Source organism: Pseudophryne corroboree, chromosome 1 (genome assembly GCF_028390025.1).
Source record: "Pseudophryne corroboree isolate aPseCor3 chromosome 1, aPseCor3.hap2, whole genome shotgun sequence".
NCBI lineage: Eukaryota > Metazoa > Chordata > Amphibia > Anura > Myobatrachidae > Pseudophryne > Pseudophryne corroboree.
The window spans coordinates 979,403,180-979,418,272 of record NC_086444.1 but is presented as its reverse complement, the minus strand read 5'-3'; the positions used below and the strand labels follow the sequence as shown (position 1 = coordinate 979,418,272).

At 43.3% G+C, this 15,093-nt stretch overlaps 1 long non-coding RNA gene and 1 pseudogene across 1 annotated transcript; one reads left to right on the top strand and one right to left on the bottom strand.

The window, feature by feature from the left end:
- Nucleotides 1-9,758: 9,758 nt before the first annotated feature.
- Nucleotides 9,759-13,259, top strand: LOC134980436 (uncharacterized). Its single transcript, XR_010190400.1, has 3 exons — nt 9,759-10,029; nt 11,822-11,843; nt 12,845-13,259. It is a non-coding gene; the product is annotated as an uncharacterized LOC134980436 (long non-coding RNA).
- Nucleotides 10,877-10,997, bottom strand: LOC134947287 (5S ribosomal RNA; annotated as a pseudogene).
- Nucleotides 13,260-15,093: the final 1,834 nt, after the last annotated feature.

Sequence of the window (15,093 nt, the reverse complement as noted above, 5' to 3'; positions counted from 1 at the left end):
ATCCTGCTCTGAAGTCCTCCTAGTATTAACTGGTCTTGCGTCAATCCCAATCTTCATAGTAAAGTAGTAATACACATTAACAAACAATAATAGATTAGCTGTTTTCACTATAGGCCCACTGGTACTGTATATAATAGTTATACAAGGACTCCTATTAATGTCAGCTTCTTTTTATAAAAATATATTATACTCACAATACTCATTTTATCATAATTCATGCTCCCAGCTACAGTCAAACCAAACAGCAGAAACAGGTCACTTCAATGATTTGACATTACTTATAAACCAATTTAAAGCATGGAGTTGATTTGATGGTCTAAGCAAATTTTATTGCGTGATAATTTTTCATTTAAAAATGTGATAGTTCTAGCAAATGAGTTCTAGAGCAGATGAGATACCAACCCTCCCAACCATCCCAATGTTGATGGGACAGTCCAGATTTGAGAGCTTTGTGCTGCCATCATGATTGGTACTGCATTGTTCCCATCTGCCCAGCAGGTGGAAGGTATGACCTAATCACAGTATATCAAAGCAGCAGCAATTGGTTGCCGAGCTCTATTTCACAGGTGCAGTAGTGAAAAAGTGACTATGATCAACGGGAGAAGAATAAGGGGCAACCTAGCTCTTTTCAGAAATAGATACAACCCCTCCATACAGCAGGTAGGCCTAAAAATGTCTGACATGCATGTGGAACAGGGGGGGGTGTAATCCAGTCCAGGTATTAAGTTTGATTACGTCTGAGCAACAGCAAGCATGATTGTAGACACCTGTCATCAGGGACGTAACGAGAACTTTGTGGGCCCCATAGCAAAAATTTTAAGGGGCCAGCCCAACTCAGGCCTTCAAAAAGAGATAAACAGCAGGGACATAGAGATAGAGAGAGTGGTGGAAGGGTTATAGAGAGAGAGTGGCGAAAGGTACAGAGAGAGAGAGAGCGTGCCGGCAAAAATATAGAGACAGAGATAGGCAGCTGGAACTTGAGGACAGAAAGAGGCAACAGGGGCATAGAAAAAGGGAGAGTGGCAGCAGGGATGTGGGGACAGAGAGAGACAGCAGGGACATAGGGACAGATAGAGAGGCAGTAGGGACATAGGGACAGAGAGAGAGGCAGTAGGGAAGTAGGGACATAGAACCAGCAGGAATGTAGGGATGGACAGATAGAGGCAGCAGGAACTTTGGGACAGAAAGAGGCAGCAGGGGCATAGAAACAGAAAGAGGCAGCAGCGACGTAAGGACAGATAGAAAGGCAGCATGGACGTAGGGACAGAGACAGGCAGCAGGGACGTACAGACAGAGAGAGGCAGCAGAGACGTAGGGACGGACAGAAAGAGGCAACAGGGACGGTCAGAGGCAGCAGGGATGTAGGGACAGAGAAAGGCAGCAGGGACATAGGGACAGAGAGAGTGGTGGAAGGGATATAGAGACAGAGAGTGGTGAAAGGTACAGAGAGAGAGAGAGAGCCGGCAAAGACATAGAGAGAGATAGGCAGCTGGAACTTGAGAACAGAACGAGGCAGCAGAGGCATAGAAAAAGGGATAGAGAGGCAGCAGGGATGTAGGGACAGAGAGATAGGCAGCAGAAAAGTAGGGACAGAGAACCAGCAGGGACGTAGGGACAAACAGAGAGAGGCAGCAGGGACTTCAGGACAGAAAGAAGCAGCAGGGACATAGAAACAGAGAAAGAGGCAGCAGGGACGTAATGACAGATAGATAGGCAGCAGGGACATTAGGGACAGAGACAGGCAGCAGGAATGTAGGGACTGACAGAAAGAGGCAACAGGTACATAGGAACAGAGAAAGGCAGCAGGGACGTAGGGACAGAGAGAGGCAGCAGTGACGTAGGGACAGAGAGAGGCAGCAGGGACGTAGGGACGAACAGAAAGAGGCAGCAGGGACATAGGGATGGACAGAGGCAGTAGGGACATAGGGACAGAGAAAGGCAGCAGGGACATAGGTACAGAGAGAGGCCGCATGGCCGGGGATGCTGCTGAGCACTGGGCAGGGAGCGTGTATCACTACTACAGGGGGCTGTGTTGTGCTGCATCAGTTCAGTGGTGGTGTGTTGTGCTGCATCAGTCACAGTGGTGGTGTCCTCTGCTGCCATATGTCCAGTGCTGCTGTATAATAAGTCCCTTACAGTGTTGCTGTGTTGTGCTGCATCAGACCAGTGGTAGTGTCCTGGCCATCAGTCATTCTAGTGACCAGGCAGTCACAGTGGTATACGCTGCTGCTATATGTCCACCGCTGCCGTATTATAATAATAATAATAATAATAATAACAACAAGTCCCTTACAGTGTTGCTGTGTTATGCTGCATCAGACCAGTGGTAGTGTACTGGCCATCAGTCATTCCAGTGACTAGACATTCACAGTGGTATACGCTGCTGCTATATGTCCACTGCTGCTGTATTATAATAATAATAACAATAATAACAACAACAACAACAAGTCCCTTACAGTGTTGCTGTGTTGTGCTGCATCAGACCAGTGTTAATGTCCTGGCCATCAGTCATTCCAGTGACCAGGCAGTCACATTGGTATATGCAGCGCCGTAACTACCTATGTGCCAGGTGTGCCTAGCACACAGCTGAGTTACCCTGAGGGTGCACGGCCAGCGGCTTGTAATGAGTCAAATTGACTCATTACAAGCCGCCTGTTGTGTGCCGTGCGCTTCGCTGTTGAGGAGAGCAGCGCCGGAGGCAGGGAAGGAGGAGGAGGGAGGGGGACTGGAGCCGCAGCAGCACTATGTCATTGGTAGTAGCGCTGCTGCAGCAGTCCTCTCTCCTTCTGTATTGGCTGCCTGGCGCTGCTGTGAATGCTGGGATGAAGGAACCGCAATGCGGAAGGAGAGGGGGCTGCTGCAGTAGCGCTACTACCAACGACATAGCACTGCTGTGGCTCCAGTCCCCCTCCCTCCTCCTCCTTCTCCCCTGCGGCTGCCCGGGATCTCTGCCAGCACGAAGAGCCTGATTGCCAGCGGGGAGAGATGGTAAGTATATCTCTCTCTTTCTTTCTTTCTTTCTTTCTTTCTTTCTTTCTTTCTTTCTCTCTCTCTCTCTCTCTCTCGTGTCTGCCGCAATGTGTAAAAAGGGGGACTCAGTCTGCCGCAATGTGTAAAAAGGGGGACTCAGTTTGCCGTAATGTGTAAAAAGGGGGACACTGGCTGTCGTAATGTGTAAAAAGGCACACTGTCTGCCGTAATGTGTAAAAAGGGAGACGCTGCCTGCCGAAATGTGTAAAAAGGGGGACGCTGCCTGCCGTAATGTGTTAAAAAGGGAACGCTGTCTGCCGTAATGTGTAAAAAGGGGACGCTGTCTGCCGTAATGTGTAAAAAGGGGGACGCTGCCTGCCGTAATGTGTTAAAAAGGGAACGCTGTCTGCCGTAATGTGTAAAAAGGGGACGCTGTCTGCCGTAATGTGTAAAAAGGGGGACACTGGCTGTCGTAATGTGTAAAAAGACATGCTGTCTGCTGTAATGTGTAAAAAGGATGCTGTCTGCCGTAATATGTAAAAAGGGGACGTTGCCTGCCGTATTGTGTAAAAAGGAACGCTGTCTGCCATAATGTGTAAAAAGGGGATGCTGTCTGCCGTAATGTGTAAAAAGGGAACGCTGCCTGCCGTAATGTGTAAAAAGGGGGACGCTGCCTGCCGTAATGTGTAAAAAGGGAATGCTGTCTGCCGTAATGTGTAAAAAGGGGGATGCTGTCTGCCGTAATGTGTAAAAAGGGGCTCTACCTGGTGTAGTGGCTTTACTGTGCAGCTTAATTTGAATAATGGAGACTACTATGCACCGTAGTATGAATTGGTATTATTTTGTGGCCACGCCCCTTCCCCATGAAGCCACGACCCCTATATATTTTACACTGCCCCTGTCTTGCATGGGGGGGCGCCAATGCCGTTTCTTGCACACAGCGCTAAAATACCTAGTTATGGCACTGGGTGTACGCTGCTGCTATATGTCCACTGCTGCTGTATTATAATAATAATAATAATAACAACAAGTCCCTTACAGTGTTGCTGTGTTGTGCTGCATCAGACCAGTGGTAGTGACCTGGCCATCAGTCATTCCAGTGACCAGGCAGTCACAGTGGCATACGCTGCTGCTATATGTCCACTGCTGCCATATAATAATAATAATAATAATAATATCAACAACAACAACAAGCCCCTTACAGTGTTGCTGTGTTGTGCTGCATCAGACCAGTGTTAGTGTCATGGCCATCAGTCATTCCAGTGACCAGACAGTAACAGTGGTATACGCTGCTGCTATATGTGTAATGCTGCCATATAATAATAATAATAATAACAACAACAATTACCTTACAGTGTTGCTGTGTTGTCCTGCATCAGACCAGTGGTAGTGTCCTGGCCATCAGCCATCAGTCATTCCTGTGCCGCATATTGGCGGTAATTCTGAGTTGATCGCAGCAGCAAGTTTGTTAGCAATTGGGCAAAACCATGTGCACTGCAGGTGTGGCAGATATAACATTGCCAGAGAGAGTTAGATTTGGGTGGGTTATGTTGTTTCTGTGCAGGGTAAATACTGGCTGCTTTATTTTTACACTGCAATTTAGATTTCAGTTTGAATACAGCCCACCCAAATTTAACTCTCTCTGCACATGTTATATCTGCCCCTCCTGCAGTGCACATGGGCCCTCATTCCGAGTTGATCGCTAAGATTCATCGCATCGCAAATGTACGAAAACTAAGTGTCTGCACATGCGCAAAAGCGTAAATACGCATGCGCGAGTACATACGTACGACATTAGTGCAAAACTGCCAATTTTAAACCAACACGTAACTGGCAAACGAAAACGAGGAGTGGCGGAGGCGTGGCGGAGGCGAGACTTCGCAATGCTCCGACATGGGCGTGAAAGTGGGCGTACAGTGTGGGAGTATGCAACTCGCAATGGGCGTGTTTTTCGCAATTATACCTTGTCGCTGTTAAATCTAACATAGGAAACCGTAGCAACCTTCACGCAGCAGCCGAGTAGGTCTGCAGTTACTCTACATTTGCGAAGTACTGTTACCAAGTGTGTATGCAGTAATTATCTGTTAATTGGAGAGCACATTCATCTGATGGACAATTACTAGCTAATTACTGCGCAGATGAAAGTTAGCAAATAGCAATTGTCTGAACCCACATTACATGTTTATTCTACTCACATATAAATCACACACACTGCCAAATAAGGTTGTTTGTAGTGTTATTGTTGGTGTGTAACCTTTTTTTTTTTTCTTAAAAATGTTTGTAAGAATAACAAATACAAACAAGTGAAATAAAAATTTAAATGTAAAGCTGCAACATTTTTGCTAAAGAAACCGACAACCAAATAATGCAGCATACTCTTTCATTTTGTCAGAAATGTAACATTATTTTGGGTTTATAATATTTGACAATGTTTTAAATGATGTCCTGTTGATCAATACATAAATCTAAAAAGTGTTGTGTCAGTTTACTTAATATGGACATTAAAGTGTGGTGCAAAGCATACCTGTATTTGTTGGATGATGCAATTTTGTTGGCGAAATTGCAGATTGGTCCACAAGTGTCTATATGCTGACCTAATTTTTCTGGAACTAACATTTACCTGATGCATTACCTTGAAGAAATAGCACAATTATAATTTTTTTTTTTTTTATTAATGTAGTAAGATTTAACAACATGAAAACATGGATACACGTGAGTCTCACAGGCAGAGATGGACCAAGCAGCAAGCATATGGCACTGACACAAATGATAGAGCAGAACTTAGTACTCTGCAAAAATCAGCTTCTGACTAAATTATAATTTGTAATCATAAATAATACATATTACACACCCTGCCACACAAACATTTTGACACAACTGAGAAAGAATTAGGATCCACCACACAAACACAACAATACATAGCACACTAGTAAGAGGAAGATGGCTCAGGTGTTTATACCCAAAAACTCACAGGCTACAATACCTCCAAACATAAATAATACATTTCACTAAGAGGGAGTTATCCATTCTGGCCACACAAGCCAACTCCAAAATAACATAGAGGCAACATCAAAAACATGGGTGCTGGCCATCTGGAGAGACATCACTTTCTTTTTTTTCTCCCCGCCTGAGGCTGTTCTTCTTGACTTGGTCTGCGGAGCGACCTTCGTTGGGCCTGCCCAGTGGCCTGTTCTTCCTGGGCAGGGGCAGGGGAGGGAGCCGATGTGGGTGGCTCTCTGCCACTGTGGGCAAGGGAGACAGCGATGGCCTGGAGCCCTTGCAAGATGTTATTTGCAAGGGTTTGGAATGAGGAGGCAAGTTGTTCTTGGCCCTGCCTGATCTCTGCCAGACCTTGGCAGAGTTGAGCAACACCTTGCTCAACACTGGTTCGGTGCTCAGTGAGCCGGACAGCTATCTGGCTTACCTCCCGGAGGATCCCGTCTTGAAACGCATTTAGGCTCTCACCATACCTAGCGATTTCAAGCAGGATCTCCGGGATAGCAGAGGGTTGGGTGGGGGGGCCAGTAGGAACCTGCAGAGGTGGGATTTGTGTCCCCACACTGCCAGACCCACTAGGTCCCTCCACCTCAGCCTCAGCCACATAACCCTCCTGTGACTCAAACTGATCATCCCCCTGTGCTGTGTTTAGTGGCAAGCAAATAGAAGAATGTGTGGGAAAAGAGTACAATAAAAAATTAGATTTAAGTTTATAAATACTGTTTAAATTGCAGACAAATACATCTGTAAACTTACCTGGCAAGTCATGTCCCGTCAGGATCTCAGGCAGGTCCGTGTCCATATTAGACACCCCTTGGCCCTCCTCATAACTGACACAGGCCATCGCCATCTCCTCCAAGTCTGTAAACTCCACAGCGACAGATGGTCCTCCCCCTGTAGCCCTTGAGGCATTCCACTCCGCAGACCTCTTTGCCTTCAGGCGGGATTTGAAGTCGGCCCACCTACATATGTATTGTGAAAGAGGGGCAAAGTAGAGTATTATTATTTGTGTATGTAAATATCTAGGACACATGTTCTGCTTCTGTTTGCTATACATAACATCACATGTCACTACATTTTTAAGACAACTTAGCACCGAAAAAGGGCTGGCAAGATGCACTTACCGTCGTCTAACTTCCTGCGAGGTTCTGACGACAGAGCCAACTTCATTCACAGAATGTGTGATGTCCCTCCAGATGCGATCTTTTGTAGCAGCACCCATGTTTTTGGGGCCTCTATGTACTTTGGACATGGCTTGCGTGACCAAGACACGCAACTCCCTCTTAGTGAATGCTGGCTGTCTTTTCTTACGTCTGGAGGTAGCCTGTGAGGTTTCTTCCTGCTGCTCCTCACCATCTTCCTCCTCACTAGCAGCTTCTGTCTGTTGTGTTTGTGTGGCTAATGCTGATTCCTCCTCAGTTTGTCCAGTATGTGTGTGTGGCAGGGTATCCCCACTCAATTGTTGGGGCTCAGAAGCAGACATCTGCAGAGTACTAGGTCCTGCCTCTTCACAATCCGCAGAGGCGTATTCCATCATCCTTTTCTGGCACTCTAGGCGTTTTTTCGCCAATGCCATCTGCTGCTCTGCAATGCTGGCAATCTCTGCTGCTATTTCCTCACGAGAAGCCATGTTTGCGATGACGTGTGTACGCCGAGGTGTGTGCTTATTTATACCTACGGGCGGGGCGTTCATTCACACAGGTGTACAGTGTTAATCTTGGTAATGATTGCACTGCTTATTTAAGGGCCTACTTTGCACGCTGTGAGTGTTGGTAGTTTGGAGTTTATTTGTCATTTTGGAGTTTGTTGTGCTGCGCGTTAAGGTGCTATTGTGCTTTTCAGAGTGAGTAATTGTCAAGCATACATTTGTCCGTTTGTTCGCGTTTAGAATATAGACGGTATAGCAGTATTTTTGCGAAAATCCGTTTGTGAGTATTCGTGCATTCGTCTGGTTCCTAATGTTTTTTACAAATTATATTTTTGAAGATTATTTGTAAATATTTTTTACACATATATATTTGGTTTCTCCATTTTTTAAACTAAACCTGTGCTTCAGTGTTGCTGTTGTGTGGACTAATGTTAGTATGTTGTCTTTAATGTCATTTTTGTTCTCTTGTAGGTGTATTTATCTGGGTGAAGTAACCCCTTTATTTTTGTTTACAAAGAGTGTGATTTAGAACACAAATTTGACTGTTGTTTTCTTTGGAGCAGGTAAGTGCCCTTGGCCTGTGTTGGTGCCTGTTTGTGTTAATGGTCTCTATGTTGTCTTTAATGTCATTTTTGTTCTCTTGTAGGTGTATTTATCTGGGTGAAGTAACCCCTTTATTTTTGTTTACAAAGAGTGTGATTTAGAACACAAATTTGACTGTTGTTTTCTTTGGAACAGGTAAGTGCCCTTGGCCTGTGTTGGTGCCTGTTTGTGTTTGTTCAAAGTGTTTTGCTTATGTTTGTCTGCCATCTTGATAAGAAATGTTAAATATATTTCAAGGATTGTTTGGCAAAGTAGTGCTGTTCTTGCCTGTACTAGCTACTAAAGGGATAACTTTGGTTGTTGTGTTATAATGTTTTTTTTGCCTACTTTGCTTTATTTGTTTGAAGGTGTTTGTGATGTGTTTGATGCTCTGAGTATATTGTTTTTTGAAATTTATATTAAAATGTTTTTAAAATATGTAGCTTTCTAACTTTTAGATTTTTTATACCCTTTTTGTTAACATTTTCATTTTGATCTGGAATTGAACACAGAAAATATGTCTTATGCTCCTGCAGTAAGTTGACACTCCCTTTTTTACAAAATGTTTTGTTGTATATTTTTTGAGGTTTGCTTTTGTCTTATTCAACATATCTGTTATATTTTTTTAAAGTGTGTGATGGCAGTGTTTATCGCAGCAGAAGCCCTACCTCCCCAACCCACGGCAGCACTCCCACCCCAACCGCCAGCCCCACAACCGGCTCCTCATCAACCAAGGCAACGGAGGCGTGCTAGGCCACCAATTTTCCAACCCCGTGTCCTACTTTTTGGGATGCCAGATGATGTTGTTGTGCGTAGATACAGGCTGCCACCACATCTAATCCTAGACACTCTCTCCATAATAGAGAGTGATCTGGAGTCTTCAATTCGGTATCCTACAGCAATACCACCATTGACACAATTCCTTGCTGTGTTACATTTTTTGGCTACAGGCTCTTATCAGCATGTGGTTGGAGACCTGGCTGGCATGTCGCAGGGCCAGTTCAGTAAGGTCCTGCGGCGTGTCTGCCGTGCTTTCCTAAAGCGTGTGAAGCAATTTATTGCTATGCCTTTGGATGTTGGTGCCCTAGATGTGGTGAAGCGGCAATTTGAGGAAGGTGGTAGTCGCTTCCCACATGTTATTGGGGTTGTGGATGGCACACATGTAGCTATTCAGCCACCAAGACATAATGAAGAAATTTTTAGAAACAGGAAACTGTTTCATTCTCTGAATGTAATGGTTGTTTGTGGGCCATCCCTCCAGATCCTTTCCCTGAATGCAAAGTTTCCCGGAAACTCCCATGATGCGTATGTCATTAGACAATCAGGGATATGGCACAGATTAAGATCAAGGCAACGAGAAGACATGTGGTTATTGGGTGAGTTGGGCCACTATTTTTGGCCTGAAATTACTAATTTAAAAAAAATATACTCTTTCTAATTTGTTATTCTCATCAAACAGGAGACCGTGGATATCCTTGCACCCCCTGGCTCATGACTCCTTACCGTAATCCTAGGCCAGGACCACAGACGGCATTTAACTCCGCGCTTACTGCCACTAGGCAGCTGGTGGAGCGCACAATTGGGGTCCTTAAAGGGCGGTTTCGTGTGCTCCACCGCACTGGTGGCGACATCATGTATTCGCCGGAGATGGCAAGTAAACTAGTGGTCCTGTGCGCTATACTACACAACAACGCGGTAAGGAGTAGCGTAGAGCTTCCTCAGACAGAGGAATTGCCTGATGAGGAGCCAGGGGTTGTCCGACACTTCGGTGGGGGGAGTGTTACACGGAGGGGGAGCCAAGTCAGGGCAAGCATTGTTGCGGAATATTTCAGGTATAGTGTTTTAAGATTCTCTTTTTTAATCAAAATAAAACCACAGTATGCTTTTGTTTTTTGAATAATTTTGTCATTTTGTTTGCTATTGTAAGGCCATTGTGTAATTATTTTTTGGCGTTGGAATATGTAATATTTATTTGCCACTAAATCCGTTAACACGTTAAGCTTACAATGTGTTATTTTCAGGTATTTGAAAAACAAAAGGATTGGAAACCGCACTGGTGTAGTAAGTGTATGTGTGAAATGATAAACTATCTGTAATTAGCTGATAATAGAATTCAAGGTATAAATCCTCATTCAGGGAAGCAGACACTTAAGGTAATACACTCCTTATTTTTATGTGTCAAAAAGACTGCCCATCAGCGGTGCTCCCACGAGTCAAAAATATATTGTAAACACAGAAACAAGAGAAGAAAGGAGACTCTTTTTGGGAAGCACTCTTATACAGATAATAATGTATGGCTGATTGCCACAATAACTAACTAAAATTCAATACTTTAATGATTTTCGTTAAAAAAATTAATTACTGAGGAGTTCAATAAGCGCCAATATCTGTTTAAATAGTGACATTGCGAAAATATGAAGAAAATATTTGTAATTAATAAGGTACAAATACCTAATGTAAGCCGAGATGGGTAGCTTTGTGATTTTGTGAAATAAAAAACACCAGCTATGGGACAACCTGTGGTCAAAAATATGTTTATTCAATATATATATATATGACCATCATTTGAAGACTGCTGTATATCCCAACTGGGAATTGAATCCTAGCAGGTAGTTAAATCATAGGTCATGACCGATAAGTGAATCAATGCTCTATTCCAGTGACAGAAAGGGTAGCAAATACTTGCAGTACCAGGGTGTTCCTTGGTGGTCTCCCAGCCAAGTACTTGAACCGGCCCTCCACTGCTTGGCTTCCAAGATCAGATGAGATTGGGCATCTCCAGTGGGGTATGACCGCAGACCTTATGCTTACCCTTGTCACACTGTGTCCTTAATTGGGCACAGGTAAGAGCCAATTTGTGATATTGTGTAGACCACAGGTGTCTAAGTAGCTGATGAAAAAGAATAAGGAGTTATTTCTCAAGGATATAAACAAAGACACAAAAATCAGATACCCATCTAGATATTTACGGTAGAGGTGGTCGCAAATACAAGTAGAAAAACACACCTATTCTGCACAGATAATTAAGAATGTCTATAACGTCTACTTCTAGATTAAGCAGTAAAGGAGGCCTCCAAATTTGGACTCCAAGACCTCAAAATAGATGTATCCCACATATACTCAGGATTATGCAGTAAGGTATATCAAATTAGTGATATTCCAGCTCCAATGCCCCACCATAATTAACCTTCAAGCAGCGGGGAAACAGCACAAAAGAATTTATGCCACATATATCATCAATTGAGTGTTTTTTAGAAGAGCACGGAATTCTGCATAACACACATTAAGAATATATTCATGTGTTTGATAGAATCCTAAATTGGATGCATCACACAAACACTAATGGATTATGCAGTGGGATATATCTTGAACAGTAATATCTCTGACTCTAATGCCCCACCATGAATCACCTTCAGGTAGCGGGGGAACAACACGAACAGTAAGTGTACCATATATATAATCAATTGGGTGTTTTCAAAAAAAGAGAGCATGTGTTATTTTCAAAAACAATACTGTGATGTTGCTAAATAGTGTCCTTATTTGTTTTCTATCCTAAAATCCTGTTTATTTCAACAAACACACAAACAAATGAAACTTAATGTTGTCCACTTTGTGACTGTCCAGCTGAATGATCACACAAACTGTGGTGAGTACACAGATATGTATCTAAATTTACCCAAAACTGTGTGTGTCTGTGTCTGTTTGTTTTGTTTTATGTTTTAATTTTTTAAAAATTCCTTCTGCGAATGCGTATTTCCGCTCGTGCTAATTAACACTCTGCTCTTCCCAGCATTGCAAAGATCAATAAAGTTATTAGAAATTACAGCATATATTTTGGACCAATCACATGCTAGCAGACACTATAAATATATGCCCAAATAAGGAAAACGCCATTGCCATGATGCGTGCGGCACCTTTCACCAGGCGGGAGCTCCGCGTCCTGGTTGCGGTGATGGACCGCCGCGTAGGCCGCGTTGGGCGCTTCATCCCAAATCGGGTTAAGCGCGAGGCCTACGCGGAGGTCCGCCGCCTGCTGCGTTCTCGCGTCCGCAGCAGGCGGACAATAATACAGTTGGAGAGGAGATGGAGTGATCTCCGCAGGAGGACTCCAGAGCTGTTGGCGGAGATCCGGCAGCAAATCCGCGCAATGCATGCACGCAGTAAGTTACATTACATAAGATTATTAGCATAAATTGTGCAAATTTACACTAAGTGTTAGGCTAATTGCAACACTGAGTGAACATTTTTTTACAATAGGACAGTGTGTGTGGTTAGGGCAAACAGTACTGACTGTAGCAAAATGTCACCAAACAAGTGCATGTTTTCCAGAAAAAAAAACCAGGCAGGAAACTGTACCCAAAAACTTGATCAGTGCTGTCTATATAATAAGGTGGCTTGAATAGTGATCTGGTGATGTTGCCTAGACCAATCAATATGACTCAATGGAATAGATTAAGGAATGAGCGTCCAAATAATTGTTTGGACTCGTTTAGTTTGCTGTGGGCAACATGAAGAGGTTTTGAAAATGTTTTTTTTTGTTAAAAAAAAAACACTGTGTCTTTTACATGGAACAGAACAGTGAAATTTAAAATTGTTTAGTATGTAATTTAACATGCAAATTAAATTTTAACACAAATATCATTATAGGACGACCACAACGGCAAGCAACACATGAGGCACCATCTCAGCCCCCTTCCCCTTCTCACTCCCCCTCCACTTCCCAGTCCCCCTCCCCTTCTCACTCCCCCTCCCCTTCCCAATCCCCCTCAGCTTCCCAGTCCCCCTCAGCTTCCCAATCCCCCTCTGCTTCCCAGTCCCCCTCAGCTTCCCAATCCCCCTCAGCTTCCCAGTCACCCTCAGCTTCCCAGGCCCACTCCACTTTCCACTCCCCTTCTCAGCCCACCTCTCCTTCTCTTTCTGTGACCCCTTCTCCTCCTTCCCATACCCCTTCTCCTTCTACTTCCAAATCACCTTCTCAGCCCCCCTCACCCTCTATTGGCCTAACATTCTCTCCGCCCCCCTCGCCCTCTCAATCAGACCCACCCTCTGAAATAACATCCCCAATCCCTCCTCATTCCCCCATCCAGCCTCCTTCCCCCATCCCTCCTCCTTCCCCAATCCCTCCTCCTTCCCCCATCCAGCCGCCTTCCCCCATCCAGCCGCCTTCCCCACCCAGTGAATGGGCAGAAGAAGCCCCTGAAGACATTTCTGGGAGTCATCATGTTGCAGAGGAAAGTAAGTGTTTTAACATTTTAAAAAAAATGATTACCTACTTACACTTACAATGACAAAACATGCAGTGTTGTACTGTTGGAATTCTTGTACCAAGGAAAAATATTTGAGTTATTCTTCATGGTCTACATGTTGCATTTACATTTTTGTGAGTGTCATTATATGTACAGTGTTTATGTGTGCAATGTTTTTTGTGTCCACTCTAGGTCGACACTCATTAGGTCGACAGGGTTGCCAGGACAACAGGGTTTATATGGGTTAGGTTTTCTGGTAAACAGTTAGACCTGAGTGGAGTTTAGTATGTTGTTGGTGTTTTACACTTGTGCCTGTGTATTCTTAATATTTGCACTTACAAATCACATGCTTCACTTTGTTAGGCAGCCTAACGACACAATGATTTGTGGTGTGAAAGATACACTCACAAAATGATTATTGGATAAAGTCAAACCTGTTTGACCTTATTTAGTAAGGGCAGCTTTCAGGGAGTGTGGTCATGCTAGGATATGTTGTCCTTCTGAAGATGTTGATATGCAGTGTGATGATGCAGGACCAACCCCCTAAAAAAAAAAAAATGTCACTCCAGATGTGAATGAATGCCAACATGGTGTAACATTGACGAAGATGGTAGTTATCTTTAACATGGGCTGTCGCCCATAGCAACCAATAAGATTATACTATAAAATTTTGGAACCACTTCTACAAGATAATATTCTTATTTTTGCTTGTTTGCTATGGGCAACGTTCCATCTTAAATAGAACTCACATAGTAGTAAATGTACCCCATGGTCTGGTACACTTTTAAATTAAAAAAAAAGGCTGAGCAGGCTTGTGTGTTGTTCTGCTAATGATTGTACCATAAAACAGCCATGATGTAGTAACTTTGCCATTAAAGCAGGCCTGTCCAAACTGCGGCCCTCCAACTGTTGAGAAACTACACATCCCAGCATGCCCTGACACAGCTTTTGCATTCCCTGACCACAAAACTGTGTCAAGGCATGCTGGTATATGTAGTTTCACAACAGCTGGAGGGATGCAGTTTGGACATGCCTGCATTAAAGTATGCTTTGTGCCTTGCTTGTATAATAAGTAATGTGAGTAAGTTATTAATGTTTATGTTACCTCTTAATTTCAGATGTTGCCGTTGGAGATCCCACAACTTTTGCGGGAATTCTGGCCAACATGCGCCAAAATCTTCTTGCCTTGCTGGATCATGTTGACCAGCTACAAAAATTTGCTTAATTACTGTTAAAATTCATTTTACATTTTCTATTTTTATTATTATAAAAAATATGACAAATAAATAAAAAAATATATATTTCAAGTTAAGCGGGTGTTTATTATTTATTAATGCAATAAAGGAACAGCAGATTGCCTATCAGACATTTATTACCTTAAACATTTCATACATCTAACGTAAGTTTGTTTAAAACATTAAAAAAACATATGTTGGTATTGTCTAAATAAACATGCAAACACCTTCATTCACATACTAAAACTCTACACCCAAAATAAACATAAAACATTAGACCAGGCACATTTCAAACATCTATATTTATAGTTAAAAATATTAAATGTTGATGTCCAATTATGGCTACAAAGTGCTTTTCAGGTATTTGAAAAATACTTAATTGATCATGAACATTACAAATCATTTCACTAATTGG